A 6911-nucleotide genomic window follows, 5' to 3' on the forward strand; every position below is an offset into this window, starting at 1 on the left:
AACTTTGCTCTCTAATTTATTTTCACAAGTTTTATTTTCCTTATCTCACTATTCCAAAATTAAGTAAATAACATGCTTTGGAATCTAATTTTCAAGAAAATTTATATCCATTAAAATTACTAAAAGTTTCATACAATTTTCCTAAGAAACTTTCAATAATTTATCTATCATGAGAATTTCCAAAAGCTTTACTTATTCATTAAATTGGAATACTTGTGCTTATAAGGAATATCCAATTCTATAAAGATTTTAAAATAAGAGAATCCTTCCTTAATATAGAAACTCAAGTCCTTAAAGATCTCAAAATAAAAAACTTTGAAAAAGAAAAAGGATCTTCTAAGGATTTTTAGAAAAGGAAACTAGATCATCTCACAATCTTAAAAAAAACTTTGCATATAAAAAATTCCTTAATAGTAGCATCATTCCAATTTTTGAATAAAATTTAAGTTTGGAACTAATCTTCTCATGAAAATTTACTTTTCATAAGAAAAACCAAAATTAGCAACTTTTTTAAAAAATACTTCTCATCTCATGCAATATAACAATATGCATAAAAAGGAAATATTCAAAAGGAGATCCCATGACTAAAGGATAATTTTCACAACTTTCCAATTGTGAACCAAAGTCAATTGTCTTCAACTTGACACCAATATTTGGCATCAAAACTTACCAAAAGTAGCTCCTGCATAGCTGCCACCATTCAGCAACTTTAGGCCCAACAAGTGGTCCAAAAGATGAGCCCAAACAAACAAAAAGAATTGAATCCGTACGCAATCCCGTTACAACATACCCTCTGCGCAACTTTGCTTCAAACAACCATATATCCCCCGTTTCAACTCTGCATCGTGAACCATTTATGTCATTTGATTCCTAACTTCCTAAGATTTAAATCCATATGCAGCTTGCCCCAGAAAACTCACAGGAGGAAGCCTTGATTTTGAGTAAAAAAGAACATTTCTGTGCAACCATGGATCTAAAAAAAAAAAAAAACTCTTTTTTTTTTTTTAATCAATCAAAGGAAGGATTCAACCTTTCTTCCACAACCATTAAAATCCTTGAATCTTGATAGATGATGTTCCAATAAAGATCCAATCTTTATTGACATCATTCAGGAATTCATCTCTTGTAGTCCTCTATAGATGATAAAAAATAAGACTTTACATCATAAAAGAAATCCTATGTTCTTATAATGGAGCTTACAACCCAATCTATGGAAAATATTAAAACCTTACAAAAGAAAAAAAAACCTATGCTCCTTTAATGGAGCTTGCAACCAAATCTATGAAGAAACAAAGAAAGAAAACAAATTATCCCATTCAATCATCACAAACAATAATAAAAAGGAACATACATGTGTCCCTTGGCTATGGGATAATATCAAGGCTGCAAAAGGGATGTTAGCACACCCTAAATAAAGATCTAAGCATGTTTAAAACATTATGCTCTAATACCAGATGTTGGCATCTTAGATCTAAGCAACGGAAGCAATACCAATTTTTTTTTTTTAAAAAAAAAAAAATTGATATTTTAGGTTTAAAATACTAACATTTATATTTGGATGTTCCCAAACCTCAAAATCCAAGTGTTGAAGACGACCTTGAAGTTGTTGGAAGTCTCGTAAACCCACGATCTTCCACTCGATGACTCAACCTTATTTTTGGCATACTACTAGTGGGGAGGAAATGATGGTGGAGGCTATGACTCTCATTCTCTCTGGATGTTGGAAACCAAAAGTTTTAGAAACCCTAACCCCTATGGGGTATTTATAGGCTTCTTAATTGGACTTAAGTGACTTGAGCCCATATGGGCTTGGGTCACTTATTCTAGCCCCAAAATGGGTTCTAATTGATTAATTAACCCAATAAGGCCTTTTAATTAATCAATTAGCTCAATCTAAAGACCTTGTTCACTTATCCCTATGTAATCTTATGCAATTACTAAAACACCCTTATGCACAAAAGTGAACCTAGAGCTAATCTAACCCTCATAATCCATGCCAACAAAGTATATGAGCACAGAGCGAGGACCATTGGGACTCATAGGAGTATTGGCTCCCCCAGAATCCAATTCTGAAGTTTATTCAACATCCCACTACAAAAAATCAACTGAACTCCAGTATCCTAGGTAAATAACAATGAGACACTACGTGCTCAGGTCCGTGACCTACTATCCCTTGTGTTCAGTCTCCCTATGAATTGGTGTCTATAGTTTAACAAAGTGAAAGCTATCAACCTTTTAAGACTACCTCTACTATCCTTGAGTTATAGATCTTCCTATTGTGTATTCAATTAACATGTCTTAGCTATCAAAGAGCTTATGTCAAGTTCCACTTAAGGAACTACTATGACCATAGTTTCCATGAACATACCTTCTTAGGATCACCCAAGAGGACACATTGTCTCAATCCCATGAGATATTATGGTGTCTCTATTGAGAATACCTATTGCTACCAATTTCCATCAACAGTGACCTAATCCATAAGGAATATATGATTAGCTTACGATTTCAACAGTAGGTCAAAGCCACTGCTAACTTTAGTACAAACTCAATATTCTCTTAAGGTTGAGAGAAAACACAATGAAGCGATTTGGTGAGGTCATGACTACTTGATAACCTTAAGTTATGACTTACCATAGGTCATATCTAATGTGTAACCATATACACTAGTGCACTCACCATGGGAAACTCATCCCTATAGCCAAGACCAATCATCCCTCCAATTAGGAGGTGGTGCACTACAACCTCTAATGGGTTGCCTAGACCCATCAACCGATTGTGAACAAGTCATCTATTTGCAAGGAACCCATGACTTAGATCTTCTATGCAACTCCTAATGCACCTAAGTCATGTACAATGCAAAAAATGTAGACAAGAATGCTCATAAAGTATAATACATGCAATAAGGATAGATAAAAGTGAAACTTGAACATCATTAAATAAATAACAAATTCCAAATTTATTACATCATGTTATGCTTTTAAGGGTTCTATCTTAACAATGTCATGGTGCTTCTATAGCAAGAAAACATCCTTAAATTTTAAAAAATTGTTAATAGACCATAAAAGAGATTAAATATATATATATATATATATATATATATCAACAATACCAATTGTTTAAAAAATTGATTTTAGGGTTAAAATACAAACCCTTAGGTTTGGATGTCCCTCAACCTTAAAATCCAAGTGTTTAAGAATCAAATTGATGTCCTTAAAAGTCTCATAGACTCATGATTTTCCACTCGATGGTTCTTCCTTAATCTTAGCACACTTCCAGTTGGGAGGGGGAGGAAGGAAGAGGGTGGAGGCTATGACTCTCTTTCTCTCTAGAGGTGGAAAATAACTTTATGGAAACCCTAACCCCTAAATAAGGTATTTATAGGGTTCCTCAATGGGCTTAAGTGGATTAATCCAACTAAAGGCTTGAGTTGCTTAATTTAGCCCAAAACTAGTCTTAATTGATTAATTAATCTAACAGGGTCTACTAATTAATCAATTAGCCTAATCCAAAGACTTTGTTCGCTTACCCTGATGTAATCTTGTGTAATTATCAAAATACTCTTATGCACAAAAGTGAACCTAGAGTTAATCAAACCCTTAAAAACTGTGCCAATAAGGTATATAAGCTTGAGCAGTGACCACTAGGACTCTTAAGACAATACTAACTCTCTCATAATCCAATTATAAAGTTGATTCACTATCTTATTACAACTAATCCATGAGAAATATATTATTAGTTTACAATTTCACTCATAGATCAAAGTCACTGCTAACTTTAAAACAAACTCAATATTCTCTCAAGATTAAGAGACAACACAATGAAATAACTTAGTGAGATTATGACTAGTTGATAGCCTTAAGTCATGACTCATTATAGGTTTTGTCTAATGTGTAACCATACATATTAGTGCACTCACCATGAAAAACTTATTTTGATGGCCAAGGCCAATCTTCCCTTCAATTAGGAAGATAGTACACTACAACCTCTAATAGATTGTCTAAGTTTATGAACTAATTGTGAATAAGTCATCTACTTGCAAGGAACCCATAACTTGGATCTTTCGTGCAATTCCTAATGCACCCGTCATGTACAATGCAAGAGGTACTAGCCAACAATGCTCATAAAGTACAAATGCATGGAATAAAAATAGATAAAAGTGAAACTGGAATATTATTAAATAAATAATGAATTCCAAATCGATTTGTGCACTTAGGCAATTTGCTTGAAGTTGAAGTACAACATCTCCTAATTGGAGGGATGGTTGGTCTTGGTCATCAAGATGGTGTTCCCATGGTGAGTGCACTAATGTGTACAGTTATAAATTGGACAGGACCTATGATGAGTCATGACATAAGACTATTGGGTAGTCATGATTTCACTAAGCTACTACACTATTGTTTCTGAATCTTGAGAGAATATTGAGCTTGTGCAGAAGTTGGCAGTGATTTTGACATACAAGTAAGACTTAAAGTGATCAAATATTCCCTATAGACTAGGTCATTGTTAATAGAAACCAGAAACAACAAGATTCTTAATAAAGGCACTATGATATCTCATGGACTTTAAGACTGTGTATCCCCTTAGGTGATCCTAAGGATACGTGATCATGAAATATATGGTCCTATAGTAATTCCTTTAGTGGAATTTGACATATGCTCTTAATAAACTAGAGTATGTCATTTGATCACATAATAGGAGGATTTGTAACTCAAGGATGGTAGAGGTAATCTTGAAAGGCTAATAGTTTTCATCTTGTTAGACTACAAATGGTTAGTTCATGGGAAACTGTATAAAGTAGATAGTAGGTCACGAACTTGAGTACTTGGTGTTTCATTGTAATATACATAGTGTATTAGAGTACAACTGACTCTTTATAGTAGGATGTTGAGTTAACTTCGAAACTAGATTATAAGAGGGCCAATAGTCTCCTATGAGTCCTAGAAGTCCCTCTCGAGCTCATATTCCTTTATGACGCGGTTTATAAGAGTTGAATGGATTTTTAGTTCACTTATGTGCATAAAGGTGTTTTGGTAATCACACAAGGTTGTATATTGGTAAGTAAGTGGTATATCTGGATTAGGCTAATTGATTAATTGAAGCCCAATTGGGTTAATTAATAAATTAGAAACCTTTTGGGTTAGATTAAGTGTCCTAAGCCCATGGTGGGCTTGAATCACTTAAGCCTAGTAGGAAAATTATAAATACCCCTCTTAAAGGTTAGGTCTTCAATCTTGTTGTCTCTCCTTTTAGTCCAAAGAAAGAAAACCTTAGTCTCTAAAATAGAAATCCCTACCATTTCTATGCCTATACTCAAAGAGAAGTTATCATGTGAATGATTGCTAAGTTTATGTGATTGTCTGTAGATTTGTAGTATTCTACATTGATGAGAATCAATTTAAAAACATCCAAATCCTAGGTATGTGAGTAATATCTAAATTTATAATATCATTTTTTATTCTAAATACCAAGTTTGCTATTGTGCTTAGATCTAAAGAGCCTAAGATAGGATTTCATGTACCTTAATGATATGAGGGATGGGAATGGAATAATCCAAGGTTTCTAACAATGTAGCAGTGGAAAAGATACTTTTTATAGAGAACCTAGTAGATCATTTCACAAAGACTTTGTGGGTAGAGTCTTTGATGGTGATTAGGATAGCATTGGTGTTAAATGTTTTCCCAATTTACTTTGTGGGTAGTATTCTTTGAGGAATGGTAGGAGATTGTTAGGATTAAGCCTTTAAAAAGCATGACATGATGTAAATTTTATGGATTTATTATTTAGTTAATAAAGATTCCAATTCCTCATTTATTGATCCATTTTATGCATTACACTCTATGAGCATTCTAATCTAGTCTTTTTTGTATTGTATATGAATTGGGTGCATTAGGAATTGCACATAAGATCCAAGTCATAGGTTTTTTGCAAGTAAATGATTTGTTCACTACTGATTTATAGACTTAAACAATCTATTTGACGTTGTAGTACATCACCTCTTAATTGGAGCGATGACTAGTCTTGGTCATTAGGATGGGGTTGCCATAGTGAATGTACTAGTGTGTACGGTTACACATTGGACAAGACCTGTGGTAAGTCATGACGCAAGGCTATTGGGTAGTATGACCTCACCAAGCTACTATACTATGTGATATCTCATAATACTAAACTTGTACTAAGGTTTGTAGTGACTTTGACTTATAGATGAGACCCCAAGGTAGTCATATATTCTTTATAGATTGGGACACTACTGATTGAGATCAGTAGCAATAGATATTCTGAATAGAGGCACCATTATATCTCACAGAGATTGAGACAATGTGTTCCCTCAGGTGATTCTAAGGAAGTGTGTTCAAGAAATCAATAGTTATAGTAATTCATTAACTGGAAATTAACATGTGTTCTTTGTGAGCTAACGTATGTCATTTGATCACATAATAGAAGATTCTATGACCGAAGGATTGTAGAGGTAATCTTGAGAAGTTGATAACACTCATCATATTATATTATAGACACTAGTTCATAGAGAGCCTACATATAAGGGAAAGTAAGTCACATACCCGAGTTCTTGTATTTCTTTGTAATGTACATAGAATAACGGAGTGCATTTGACATTTTTTTAAAAAATTAGATTATGAGGGAGTAAGTATTTTATAATGGGCCCCAATGGTCCTTACTCAAGTTTATATCCCTTGATAGTACAATTTGTGAGGGTTGTTTAAGTTCTTTGTTTACTTGTATATAAAGGTGTTTTAGTAAATACATAAGGTTGCAAAAAAATTTGTAAATTGTCTCTTTTGACTAGGCTAATTAATTAAGGGGAATCCAATTGCATTAATTAATTAATTAGGATCCAAGTGGGTTAGTTTAATTGACTTAAGCTCAAGATGAGCTCTAATCACTTAAGCTCATTG

This window comes from Vitis vinifera, chromosome 16 (genome assembly GCF_030704535.1).
Source record: "Vitis vinifera cultivar Pinot Noir 40024 chromosome 16, ASM3070453v1".
Lineage (NCBI taxonomy): Eukaryota > Viridiplantae > Streptophyta > Magnoliopsida > Vitales > Vitaceae > Vitis > Vitis vinifera.